Source organism: Lithobates pipiens, unplaced genomic scaffold, assembly GCF_037356315.1.
Source record: "Lithobates pipiens isolate NorthernLeopardFrog02 unplaced genomic scaffold, aLitPip1_a1.2 Scaffold_18, whole genome shotgun sequence".
Taxonomy (NCBI): Eukaryota; Metazoa; Chordata; class Amphibia; order Anura; family Ranidae; genus Lithobates; species Lithobates pipiens.
In genome coordinates, this window is record NW_027507758.1 from 524261345 (window position 1) to 524276218 (window position 14874).

At 42.2% G+C, this 14874-nt stretch overlaps 1 protein-coding gene across 2 annotated transcripts in view; it reads left to right on the plus strand.

Annotated features, from left to right (window-relative positions):
- Positions 1–14874, plus strand: part of HPCAL1 (hippocalcin like 1) — a 328942-nt gene that overhangs the window by 258489 nt on the left and 55579 nt on the right. The gene's annotated exons all lie outside the window — the stretch shown is intronic.

The window sequence follows — 14874 nt, forward strand, 5'->3', positions numbered from 1 at the left end:
TATAACACAGCACAACATCAAGATGTGTGGTAATAGAGCATGGCTGCGTGGCAGGCAGCTCACATTCCTGGAGAGATGTAAGAAGCCAAAGTAGGATTCAACCTATCCGAATCAATCTACATCAAAATGTCACTTATGGGTAGACTGACTCTTCAAACTGAATGTACAAGATGAATGGAATCCCCTTTGATTCAGCCTACCACCCACAGCGTGCTAAAAAGAATGGCGCCACCTTCCTCATTTCACATGAACTTTTTATCAGACTAAAATCTGACCACTAAAATACAATTGTTTCCATGGGCGGAAATTAGCGACAATGTTTAATTACAGATCACAAGTAAATTCCATGCCTATTCACAAATGGGTTCTGAACATGTTTCCCAAAGTGTGGACCGTGTAGCTTGCGCATGGAACAGCTTAAGACATTAAATATCAAGACGGGGCAGAGGCACTGGAAAAAAGATCATTACTGGCATTTAAATGCTGGTGTGTGTTCAATGGTTCACTATCACACGAGTGAGAATGACCTGTGTTCTCATTTGAAAACTGGATCTTCAAGGGTTGGTGTGTGTTGTAGTCCAGCCTAAAGACCTTTCTTTGAATTGTGAACCATGTGGTGACAAGTGACTCTTAGATATGGCAAAGATTTTCTTGATTTTGGACCATAATTTAGTATATTTTTTGAAAACTATTGAAGAGCTCTGCTGGATACCAAGAATGGGTTTAGTTTCACAAAACTACAACCTTTTCATTGGTTTACCATGATGATGGTGGCTTACACAGTGTAGGTGCCACTGATGATTGTATTAATGATTGATGGAGTAGCTCAGACAAGTTATTGTTGTGGTTTAATTAGGTAATTTGTATCGCAGCTGCCCTCCCAACCTCAAACAGATATAGAATTATTAGCAGGTTATGTAATTATAGATGCAAATAGAACTAAGAATAAAAACTATTTAAAAAAAATTAGATCTGGGTATTTCGTAAGCTGTACACTATAAAAGAGGAATTCCAAGTACCGTAGGATCAACATTGCTGGAAAAAAAAAAAAACTATAGGGAAGCTTATAATAAGGCTTACCTATAGGTAGGGTCAATATCTCCTAAACGTGCACTGATGATGTTTTTAGTGCACCTGCAGCCAGTGGCATCACTGGCGCATGCGCTCTGAAGGAGCGGCCATCCATGCCGTTTCTTCAGGGCCCTGTGCCCATGCGCAGGAGTGACGTCATCATCCCTCTGGCCAATCGCAGAGCCAGGGCCCCCGAACCCAGAAGCAAGAGGAGTGAAGATGAGAGCGCCTGCAGCGCTGACATCTTGGCACTGGAAGAGCTTAGTTTTAAGACAAGTTTAACAAAATGTGCTAATATGCAATGCATACAAGCATATTATGCCTTTACCTTGCTTTAAGTTGAATTTGTATGTAAGTTGGAACAGGTACATTTTTAAGTGCAACACTAGCCAAAGTATTTTACGTTATTTTGGATAGCCTTGGGAAGGGCTAACACCCCTGTAATGTTTGTTTTGCTGCCTGTGCCCATGTTCAGAAGATTTCACCTCACTTTCTGTTTCTGTGACAATTGAATTTTGAACATTGTGGGTTGCGGTGGAAGCAAAGATTGGTAATAAAACTTCAGTGAAGACACCTTTTTCCTGATGATAAATTTTACAGGAGTAAATTTCCCTTCCTAGGGGTAGATTTCCTCTCCCCATTTGGAAAGATCATTTGTAAGTGGGATGTTTGTAATTCGGGGACTGCCTGTAAATGGTTCAGTGGGAAAATTGTGGTCCTATCCATTATGCAAATACCTTTTTAGTTCTCTTGCTTCAAACATAATTTACCATTTCAAAGTTTTGAACTTTTGGTACACCTATCCTTTGACTTTTTTTCATCTTGTAAACTTTTTTCAAACATTTTGTATAATTGATCAGTCTGCCCACAGCAGTCACAAATGTTTCATTTTTTTTTTTAGCTTCAAAAAGTATGATGGAATTTGTTTATGGTCATTCCAATCTGTTTTGGCTAGCATCTGTATGTTTATTTAACTTCCCCTCTTGGTGATCATTGTACATTACAAGAATTTTAACAGACTGTTGCAGATTCTTACATTGTGTTATTCTGAAGAAATAGCTGTATGTGTCCATACGCAAAATGTATATAAATATAAGTGACTTTTTCATTAGTGATGAGCTGCTGCACTTGCAGGGTCTGAATCACTGACATGATCCTTTGGAACTATCTCACAAAAACTGAAATGTTTGTGGCAGAGGATACAAGGATGCCCAAAATCCGATTAGTGTCTTAGATCAGACTTCTGGGAAAATCAGGGAGCCAATCGCACAAGGAAATTACTTTTCTGGGGGGCATTCTGTGCCCCATCCGTTTACAGAATGCCTCCAGGTTGCCATATTGCTCTACATTTAAAAGAAAATATTTTAATAAAGATATATTACAAATAAAATAAGGCTTGTGTTGCAAATGTACACCTTTCTAGTACTGGGTTTGACCCCCTTTTGCGTTCAGAACCGCCTGAATTTTCTTCATAGCATAGATTCAACAAGGTGTTGGAAACACCAAATATATCACTTATACCTAAGGCCCCTTTCACACTGGGGCGGTGGGTGCATCGGCGGTAAAGCAACGCTAAAAATACTAATAATTTACCGTCAATTTTTCGGTGCTATTCGCCCGCTAGTGGGACACTTTTATCTCCCGAGCGGCCGAGAAGGGGTTAAAACCACAGCAAAGTGCTGCTGTAGCAGCAGCATAGCTGCGCTGCCTCATTGATTTCAATGGGCAGGAACGGTGTATACACTGCTCCGAAGATGCTGCTAGCAGGACTTTTTTTTTACCATCCTGCCAGCGCACCACTCCAGTGTGAACACCCTCGGGGCGTTCACATTGGAGAGACAGCAGCGGCTCTTTCAGGGCGCTTTGCAGGTGCTATTTTTAGCGTTATAGCACCTGTAAAATGCCCCAGTGTGGAAGGGGTCTAACAAAGCTCACAGGTCGTGGTGCCAATCCCTAATATCAAATATAGACAAACAATACTGGGAAGGGGACTTTGTAGGCACCAATGACCATAACACAAGTATATAAAAAGTACAAAAATCTTTATGTAAACGGAAGTTAAAAATGTCAAGAGGAGATAAAAACACACTCAATATTTGAGAAGAACCTGACCTGTAGAGCTCTTAATCTGTCACAGGGGCAACAAAGCTCAATGGTAAGCCCTATGCATTTCAACTCGTATAGGTTTATTTATTTTTTTCCAGGGGGGTTCTAGTGGTCAGAAACGGCAGTGGATTCAAAATCGACAAAAGATTAAGCACCTTTTACCCCACCAGGAAGTATCAAGGTGCCCATATACCACTAGGAAGCTCAAGGGATAGGAGCTCAATAAGGAACCAAGGGCCAAACAAGTCCAAAGGTTTTTTTTATGCACAGCTTAGCCAGAGACAGCATTCAAGGGTGGATCCTAGAGATCATATAGCCAGGAAATCATACATCCTATTAGAGCTGCACGATTCTGGCTAAAATGAGAATCCCAATTTTTTTGCTTAGAATAAAAAGATCACAATTCTCACGATTCTCGCAACATAAAATCTTTCACATTATACAAAAAAAAATGGGCTAACTTGTTTTGAATGTTTTGATTCTTGGCAAACTGCCCAGTTTTTCTCTTCCTTTCTTTTGAAGGCTATGACTTCAGAAGAGCAGAGAATTCTTTGTGTAGAAAGAATTGTGAAACACTTTTGTCAAGATCACGATAATGATTCTTGACTATTAATTGTGCAGCTCAATATCCTATAAAGCACAAGGCTGGATCTGCTGTTCAAAACCTTGCAAAGAATGGTCTTAAGGTGCTTGATTATGGTCATTGGTGTCATGTTCAAGAAACCAATTTGAGCTTTGTGACATGAAGTATCCATCAGAAGATGTGCACACTGTATCCAAAAAGGAATGGACATGGTCAGCAACAATACTTGGGTAGGCTGTGGCATTTAAACAATGATCAATTGGTGCGAAGGGGCCCAAAGTGTGCCAAGAAACTATCCCCCACACTATTACACCAACAGCCTGAACCGTTGATGCAAGGCAGGATAGATCCATGCTTTTTCATGTTTACACCGAATTCTGACCCTGCCATCTCAATGTCACAGCTGATATTAAGACTCATCAGACAATGGAACATTTTTCCAATCTTCTATCGTCCAATTTTGGTGAGCCTGTGTGAATTGTAGCCTCAGTTTCCTGTTCTTAGCTGAAGGGAGTGACACCCGGTGTAGTCATCTGCTTCAAGGTTCGATGTGTTCAGAGATGGTATTCTGCATACCTTGGCTGTAATGAGTGGTTATTTGAGTTACTTTTACCTTTCTATCATCTCAAACCAGTCTGCCCATTCTACTCTGACCTTTGACATAACAAGTTATTTCCGTCCACACAACTGCCGCTCAGTGGATATTTTCTCTTCTTCAGACTAATCTCGGTAAAACCTAGAAAAGGTTGTGTGTGAGATCAGCAGTTTTTGAAATGCTCAGACCAGCCCGTCTGGCACCAACAACCATACCATATTCATCTTCACCATATCTAGATGCTTAAATGCATTGAGTTGCTGCCATGTGATTGACTGATTAGCAATTTGTGTTACCAAGCAATTGAACACGTGTACCTAATAAAGTGGCTGGTGAGTGTATGTTTGTGTGTGTGTGTGTGTGTGTGTGTGTATATGTATGTATGTGTGTGTGTGTGTGTATATATATATATATATATATATATATATATATATATATGTGTGTGTGTGTGTATATATGTGTGTGTGTGTGTGTGTGTGTGTGTATATATAATATAATTATTTATTACATTCTTATTTATTTTTTGCAATATTTTTTTCCCCCATGAAAGTGCAGTCTTTCTCATATTTTTGCTGCCTTGTGGCATTGGGCATGTCAGTAAATACGGTACATAAAATTCTCTCCTATGAAAGTAATGATGGAATTTCTTTTAAATGTAAAATTATATACGTGCAATGGAGGCAAAAGTTTCTAAAATTTTGTTTCTGCAGAACAGGCAAAAAGTTGGGACTCCCCTACCGTGATTTAAAAAGCATTAACAAGTCTAGTGTGAATGAGCACTTACAGAATAAACCCATCTGTGTGCATAAATATTCTGTTATGTTGGCTTGGACGAGAAAATATATTTATGGATATTCTGTGAAGTTGCAACCCCCACACCAGAATCAGTTACCTCCCATCTGCTCCCATCCCCGTGTCCTGGAAATAATGCTTTTAATGTAAAAAGTCAGGGAGAAAATACTCAGTGTAATTTGCCTGATTCTTGGCTCTGGGATAATGCCGGGCTCCGTCTATTGACTGTAATTACTTCACGCGGTGTACATTAACTGATGCCCATGTTTTGTGAAGAGCCTTCTAGGAGACATTTCAGTATTGTCCCTATAAAGGTGAGGTGACTCTTCCTCTCTGTTCTTCTATTGTGTAATGGGTTCTTTGTTGCATTATTTGCGTTGGATGTAAATAGAAGCTCGGTATTGGTTTGGGCATGACAACACTAAGCCTTAAAGAAGCTTTGTATTGACAGTTAAAGGACATCTGGCATGAAAGGGATACGAAGATAACTATGACCTACTGAACAGATTAGATTTGCATAGAAACATTTATTGTGGCTGCCAGTGTAGTTTTGTGCCTCTTGTCAGTTTGTTGTTAAGGAAAATTTGGATCAAAGTATACTTATTCATTGAATGGTAAAGAGAAAAAAAGCTTGTGCATGTAAAAAAAAATTTGACATCAAACTTAGATTTAGTTTCCTTTTGACTAAAATGCCGTTTTAGCTTTAGTTTTATTTTAGTCGTATTTTAGTCAACTAAAATCAAATGGATTTATTTAAATTCGAATGCATTATTTAAGCATTTCTCTAGAATTGCCAAACTCCTTATACAGGCATACCCCACTTTTATGTACACAATGGGGTTTATTTACTAAAGCTGCAAAGTAAAAAATCAATCTCAGTTCTGCATAGAAACCAATGAGCTTCCAGGGTTTTATTACTAAAGCTTAATTGAACAAGCTGGGGTTAGAAGCTCATTGGTTTCTATGCAGAATTGAGCTGGATTTTTCACTTTCTGGTAAAATGCCGCTATTTTTGCGATTTGCGGCGCATTTTACCCCCGCTAGCGGCCGCGAAAGGGTTAAAACCGCCGGCAATATGCCGCAATAGCGGCGTTTTGTCGGCGGCATTACAGCGCTGCCCCATTGATTTCAATGGGGAACAGCGGTGGAGGATCGGTAAACACACCGCTCCTTCACCGCACCAAAGAAGCTGCTGGCAGGACTTTTTTCTGACGTCCTGCCAGCGCACCACTTTCACACTACACACAATGGTGCAGCTTCTTTAGGGCGGATTGCAGGCGCTATTTCTAACGCTATAGCGCCTGCAAAACGCCCTGGTGTGAAAGGGGTGTTAACGTAGTGGGGTTGGGGAAATACATGGAAGTAGATAGGGCACAGGGCTGAGAAGTGATCTGGGGAGGCTGTTCATTTCACTACTTTCCCACTCGGCTGGGCCGGAGTGCCATTGTCCTGGCTGGATGTTCCTTCAGAACATGTGGGGGAGTGCAGCGCGGCGATTGGTGGTGTGTCACCCGGACACATTGCATCTCTGATCATGGTAAAGAGCCTATGATGTAGGCTAATCACTGTGTAAATAGGAAGTGCTGGTTATTGGCGTTCCTCTAGTCACGCTGACACAGAACATAAGTAGAGGACAAGCCAATAAGTGTACTGATAATCAGTCCAGCCCCATCAGCAAAGCCCACCAGTGGTGCCTAACAGTGCCCATTATTGATGCCAATCATTGCTGCCTGTCAATGACACCTCATCAGTGCTGCTTATTAGTGCCTCCTTATCAGTGCTGCTTCATCAGTACCCATCAGTGCAGCCATTCAAAATTACTTTACAAAATTTTGTAAAACAAAAACTAAGAAAAACTTTTTTTTTTTTTTTTATGAAAAACTCAGTGGTGATTAAAATCAACCAAAAGAAAGCTCTCTCTGTCTCAAAGAAATGATAAACATATAGTTTGCTTACAACATTGCATGCCTGCACAATTGTCATTTAAATTGCGACAGCTCTGAAAGCTGAAAATTGTCCTTGGCAGGAAGGGGATGAAAGTGGCGGTATTAAAGTGATTACACAATGCTAAGCACTTCTACCTTGCTGGGAGGGAAAACACTCACCACGTGGTTTGCAGGGCATTGTTCCAGAACTCCTAGGCAGCAGGCAGGCAGAGGTAGCCTGCGTATCTCAGCCAATACAGCTTGTCAGGGCGCTGGGGCTTCGACAGGCGGAGCTCTGAGGAAAGCAGAAGTTCAGGTGGGTAAACATCCCTCACATTTTTGTTCCATTTTCGTTTGCTGACAAAAATTGGAATTGGTTTTCGGCAATTTACTTCAATTTTTTTTTTTTTTTCTATTACGAAAACATGCAGCTGATGAAAACGACAACAAAAATGTTTCATCCATGAAATTAACACTGCTGGCTTGGCAGCATATAGTGCCTAGAAGTCTCCTTGCCCCAGTTCTCACTTCATTGGTGAAGCATCCCTGAAAATATCACTCCTCCTCCAACTAAGGGCAGGCACAGTCATCAAAGGGCCCTTATGCACAAAAAATGTGGGCCACTATGAAAAATAAAAATCACTGCAAGTGAAGATTTGCATTAGCTGGAACTGTCTAATTGTTTCATAACATGCATTTGGTGTCAAACAGCGAAAACCTCCACCCATTTCAAGAGGAAAGATATGGGTCAGGTCAAGAGGTGCTTAGCGAAAAGCTCTAAGCAACAGGAAAGTCACTCTTTGGTCTACTAATGTTTTCCAGGAAACATTGTAGTTATAAAGTTTAAAAGACAAGTCTTTAACTATCTTAAAGGTATCATTTGTAATAAAGTGAAAAGTCACCATGTTTGACTTCTGTCCGTGTTTTGGTTGCCCAGCAACCAACATTGGAAAACATACCATTGGCATCATTCAACTCGTGATGTCGCTCAGTCCCCCTCATGCTATTTACGTCTTTGACAGCATTAAGGCGCAGAGAAAGCATATTCAAGCAGTTTCCAATCGGGATATACAATCACAGGACGTAGAGAGCATAATCAGGGCTAAAGGACACCATGAAGTTGATTTACTAAAACTGAAGAATGCTAAATCTGGTGCAGGTGTGCATGGTAGCCAGTCGGCTTCTAACTTAAGTTTGGTTAATTAAGTTTTGACAAAAAATTGGAAGCTAATTGGTTTCTTTGCAGAGCTGCACCAAATGTTGTACTCTCCAGTTTATGCAACTCATGGGAGTGAATTTGCTAATGTGACTAGGATTAGCCAGACATTTTCCAATGTGGATTACTGGTCAGACGTCAAACCTGGTGCTATGCATTTATCAAGGTGCATTTTTTATAAAGTGGTTATAAAGTCAGAAGGTTTTTCTTCATGCATGCATTCTATGCAGTGTGGCAGAGACTAAGACTAGGCTGCCGGCACTCTCCCTCCTCATGCTATGGTCTCAGCCAATGAGAAGAGGGAGAGGGGCCTAGCCGTGGCTCCATATCTGCATGGACACACAGAGCTGTGCCTTGGCTTGGATGCCCCTATAGCAAGCTTCTTGCTGTGGGGATACTCGGCAGGGGAGAGGGGCCGGGAGAGCCAAAGAGGGACCTGGGGCTTCTCTGCAAAACCACTACACAGAGGAGGCAAGTATGACATGTTTGTTATTTTTAACTAGAAAAAAACAAGACTTTAGTATCACTTTAACTGCTCGCCGACCGGCTCACGCCAATATACGTCGGCAGTAGGGCTCGTACAAGCAAACTAACTGTACGTTGCGCATGCCTCAAGCTCTGTGAGCCGGGTCGTGGGTCCTGTGGACTCGATCGCCGTGGAGATACCCGCAATTGCCTCATGGGGTGGAAGAACGGGGAGATGCTAATGTAAACAAGCATCTCCCCATTCTGCCTACTGACAGTGTCACTGATCTCTGCTCCCTGTGATCGGGAGCAGAGATCAGTGACGTGTCACACATAGCCATGCCCCCCCCCCCCACAGTTAGAAACACTCCCCAGGGCACACTTAACCCATATGCTGTCCCCTAGTGGTTAACCCCTTCACTGCCAGTGTCATTTACACTGGAATCTGTGTATTTGTATAGCATTGATTGCTGTATAAATGACAATGGTCCCAAAAATGTGTCAAAAATGTCCAATGTGTCTGCCATAATGTGGCAGTCACGATAAAAATCGCTGATTGCCTCCATTACTAGTAAAAAAAATTATAATAAAATGAATAAAAATGACATAAAACTATCCCCTATTTTGTAAACGCTATAACTTGCGCAAACCAATCATTTGCTTATTGCTAATTTTTTCTTCTTTTTTTTTTTTTTTCACCAAAAATATGTAGAAGAATACATATTGGCCTAATCTGAGGAAAAAAATGTTTTTTATATGTTTTTGGGGGATATTATAGCAAAATGTAAAAAAAGAATGAGTTTTTTTTTTTTCAAAATTGTCGCTCTTTTTTTGTTTATATCGCAAAAAATAAAAAAAATAGAGGTGATCAAATACTACCAAAAGAAATCTCTGTGGGGAAAAAAAAGGACATCAGTTTTGTTTGGGTACAATGTTGCACGACCGCGCAATTGTCAGCTAAAGCCACGCAGTGCTGAATCACAAAAAATGCTCTGGTCAGGAAGGGGGTAAATCCAACCGCAGAGGTGATCAAATACCACCAAAAAGCTCTATTTGTGGGGGAAAAAAAAGGACATCAATTTTGTTTGGGAGGCATGTCACACGACCGCGTAATTGTCAGTTAAAGTGACACAGTGCCAAATCGCAAAAAGTGCTCTGGTCAAGAAGGGGGTAAATTCTTCTGGGGCTGAAATGGTTAATGTCCATTAATGAATTCTAGGATGAACCTCCACTTTAATAAAAACATTGCTTAAAGGGTTAGTTCACCTTTTTCATTTTTTTCTGAAAAGGTAAACACATTGTACGACCCTTTCCAACTTACCTCCATAGTTGATGAGCTTTCAGTGTCCACCCTGCCTTTGTAGAGGCCACTCTTCTCCCCCTTCTTTTTGCGGAGCTTCCACAATGGATCAGAAGGATTCTCTGTGCCAATCCCATTTAATCAGAATTGTTCTGATCCATCCTAGAAGAGGGAAAAGGGTGGGCATGTCAAATCAGTGGACTGCTACATCGGCTCTGTGGATGGTGCACTATGGTGTTAGTCCACCTCACATTTTTCTAGATCGGAAAGGAGAAAATCTGCAACGAGAAAAAAGACATCAATAAAAGCTGTCGGAGAGCATATTCCTTCCTTGCAAAATGAACAAAGTTTCGGCTATTGATTTAGGTGTTTAATCAAAGTTGTACACTATTGTAGATCGGTTCAGCTTGATTCATCAGATTGTACAGGCTTGCTTTAGAAGGTCTGATCCCCAAAGGAAATATGAATTGTTATGGTCTCCGCTACATCGGAATAGTCCACCTACAGCTATGCCCAGTGCCAATGACATTCCTTGAAAAAGTTTCCAGAACTCAAGGATCCCTCATTAAATCCATCTGCAGACTGGCAGCTCATTCGTTTTGGTATAATCCAGGATGTAATTTATATAATGTGTGCCTTTTGATGTTCTGTTTTTGTGTAATTATATCTTCCTAATCTCCTCAATGAGAAAATAAAACTGCAGTAATTATTTGAAAGGGAAGCGGCTCCTTGCAATTTTTTTTTTTTTTCAATTAGATTGCTTGTGCTCTTAAACCATTTTGCTTTTAAAATATTTTTGCTTTACTGAAAACTTAAAGTTCTTCTTAACCACTTTCAGACCGGACCATTTTGCTGGTAAATGACCAGAGGTCTTTTTACAATTTGGCACTGCGCTGCTTTAACTGGTAATTGCGCAGTCATGCAATGTTGTACCCAAACAAAATTTGCGTCCTTTTCTTCCCACAAATAGAGCTTTCTTTTGATGGTATTTGATTGCCTCTGCGATTTTTATTTTTTGCGATATAAACGTAAAAAGACCGCAAATTTTGAAAAAAAATGATATTTTCTACTTTTTGTTATTAGAAAAATCCAATAAACTCAATTTTAGTCATACATTTAGGCCAAAATGTATTCAGCCACATGTCTTTGGTAAAAAAAAAGTCAATAATTGTATATTTATTGGTTTGCGCAAAAGTTGTCACATCTACAAACTAAGGTACGTTTTCTGGAATTTACGCAGCTTTTAGTTTACGACTGCCTATCTCATTTCTTGAGGTGCTAAAATGGCAGGGCAGTACAAAACCCCCCCAAATGACCCCATTTTGGAAAGTAGACACCCTAAGGAAATTGATAAGTGGCATGTTGAGCCCATTGAATATTTTATTTTTTTGCCTCAAGCGATTGAATAATGACAAAAAATAATTTTTTTTTTTTTTTTTACACAAAGTTGTCACTTAATGATATATTGCTCACACATGCTATGGGCATATGTAAAATGACACCCCAAAATAAATTCTGCTGCTTCTCCTGAGTACGGGGATACCACATGTGGGACTTTTTGGGAGCCTAGCCGCGTACGGGGCCCCGAAAACCAAGCACCGCCTTCAGGCTTTCTAAGGGCGTAAATTTTTGATTTCACTTCTCACTACCTATTACAGTTTTGAAGGCCATAAAATGCCAAGATGGCACAAAACCCCCACAAATGACCCCATTTTAGAAAGTAGACACCCCAAGCTATTTGCTGAGAGGCATTTTGAGTCCATGGAATATTTTATATTTTGCCACAAGTTGCGGGAAAATTACAAACTTTTTTTTTTTTCACAAAGTTGTCACTAAATGATATATTGCTCACGCATGCCATGGGCATATGTGAAATGACACCCCAAAATAAATTCTGCTGCTTCTCCTGAGTACGGGGATACCACATATGTGGGACTTTTTGGGAGCCTAGCCGCGTACGGGGCCCCGAAAACCAAGCACTGCCTTCAGGATTTCTAAGGGCGTTACAGTTTTGAAAGCCATAAAATGCCAAGATGGCACAAACCCCCCCCAAATGACCCCATTTTGGAAAGTAGACACCCCTAAATTTAGGGGTACACTAGTGAGACTAGGTAATAAATGGCGGGTGCCCTGAAACTATAAAAAAAATAACTAACCAACCAGCGTCACCTGTAACAGTTATATGGTGATCACTGGTGAAAGGGTTAACTAGGGGGCAATCAGGGGGCTTTATGCGGTAGTATATGGGGGTCCCTGGCGCTATAAAAAGCTGCGGCGAACCTAAATACCTACCTGCCTAACTAGCGTCACCTGTGACACTAATACAGCGATCAGAAAAACGATCGCTTATTAGGCTGGGTTCACACTGGAGCGATGTGGGAACGCCACGAATGCGTGGCGGGTTCCCGCATCACATGCCTCCCGGCGGCAGTTCACACAGCCCTATGCGAACTGCTGGGAGTGTCAGTGAAATGTTAATGACACCCCCAGATCAGTTCGCATATCGCAGTGCGATCTGCAAACTCGGATCGCATGGTGTGAACACCCATGCAATCCGATTCTGCTGCGGACCAAAAAAAGGGTCCCGTGCGAGTTTGCGGCGGGTGCGACACGAATTCAGCCATACTATCTGTATGGCTGAACTCGAATCGCACAGAGATCGGATGTGATTTGCAGTGCGGTGCGAATCACATTCGTTCTCATAAACCGCTGCAATGTGAACTCAGCCTTAGTGACACTGGCGACGGGGGGTGATTACGGGGTTAAACCTTTATTGGGGGGGTTAGGGGGGCACATTAGAACTAAAGGGGGCTAACCCTAACTGCCCTAACAGTTATTACAGTCACAAATGACACCAATGCAAAAAAAAAAAAAAAAAAAAAGCAATTGGTGTCACTGTGACTGGGGGGGCAGGGGTAATTGGGGGGTGATCGGGGGGTAAAGGGGGGGTGTGAGTGTGCCTGGCATGTTCTACTGTGTAGTGTAGTGCTTGTGCAACTCACCGATGCTCTCTCCTCGGTGCCGGAACGAAAAATACCGACACGGAGGAGAGAATACATCACTTCCTCTCCTGTGTTTACATTACAGGAGAGGAAGTGATGTCACCGGACATTTTCATTCGTCGGGAGCGATCGCGAGGGGGTGGCCATGAATTAATGGCCGTCCCCTCGTCCGGGATCGCTCCCGATCGAATACCGACCGCCGCAGGCACCAGGCGGGGGCCCAATCGGGCCCCCGACCCGCGGGCAGGCAAGGACGTACATGTAAGCCCTTATGCCTGCCCGTGCCATTCTGTCGACGTACATCGTCGTGCGGCGGTCGGCAAGTGGTTAAAATGCTTATAGTGGTTCTAAAGGCAGAATGTTTATTATCTTCTTAATGCATTCTATGCTCTAAGATGAAAAACCTGTGTGCAGCAGTCCCCCTGATACTTACCTGAGCCCCATCTCGATCCAGCGATGTTTCGCACAAGAGACTTGGCTGTCAGACTCTTCCTCCTGATTGGCTGAGACACACAGCAGCTGCAATTGGCTCCCGCTGCTGTCAAAGTCAGTGAGCCAATGAGAAGAGAAAGGGGCCAGAGCAGAGCCATGGCTCAGTGTCTGAATAGACACACAAAGCAGCAGCTAGGCTTGGGTGAGCCTATAGCAAGCTGCTTGCTGTGGGGGCACTCGGCAGGAGGGAGAGGCCCGGAGCGCCGGCAAGGGACCCGAGAAGAGGAGGATCTGGGCTGCTCTGTGCAACCACTACACAGGGCAAGAAAGTATGACATGTTTGTTAATTTTAATCCCAAAAAAAAACAAGATCTTAATATCACTTTAAAGCGGACCTTAAGTCATTTTTTAAACTCTCCATCTATTAAATCGTCTGCCCTTGTTTTAACTTTGGATAGTAAAACATTTTTTTCTGCCAGTAAATACCTTATACAGCCCACTTCCTCTTTCTTGTCTGGTAAAAAAAGCCTAGACCTCTGACATCCTCCTATACATTGTAAAGCTCTGCGTAAACTGTTGGTGCTATATAAGATGTGTGTGTGTATGTATGTGTGTGTGTGTGTATGTGTGTGTATGTATGTATATGTATATATATATATTATGTATGTATGTGTGTGTGCCTCTGTGTAAATCCAGGAAGTGGACAGGCAGCAGCTTCAGATGCCCACAGTTAAAGTGGAAGTAAACCCCCCTATCTTTTTCAGCCAAGGAAGCTGCCATCTTTGCCTCTGTTTAATCTACAACTGCCATGATGTTGCACATGTGATCAGTTATGACTCCAGTCATTGGATGGTTTGACAGTTTGGTCAAGAGCACAACCAATGGGAGTGCTACATTTCCAAATTGTTTTATGGATGGGTTTATTCCGCTTTAAAATGTCTGCAGCCAGACTCCGTGGAGGGAGCTTTCTGCAGCATATCTGGCAAGTACAGTAGCACAGTACATAGAAAATAATATACAAAGTGGTTGGAGGGAAGCTTCAGAATGGCAAAGATGTTTGTAGTACAAATTATGCGAGCAGACTACAGTTCCTCTTTAACCACTTTGTGCCCGGGTGGACGTCCTTGACTTTCCGGGGGTATATCTGAATGATGCCTGAGGCTACAGACATCATTCAGATATCGGCATTTTCAGCCGGTGATTCCCTGCACCATAAGAATGATCATAGCGGCTTTTCCGCCACTTGATCGTTCTTACGGGCGGTGGGAGGGGACGCCCCCCCCCCTTCCCGCAGCCCTCCGGTGCTTCTACCGACTCACCGCTTCCATCGGTGAGTCGGACACAGGATCAGCCGGCCCCCGGATGGTGTTTACAGAGATTTCCAGTG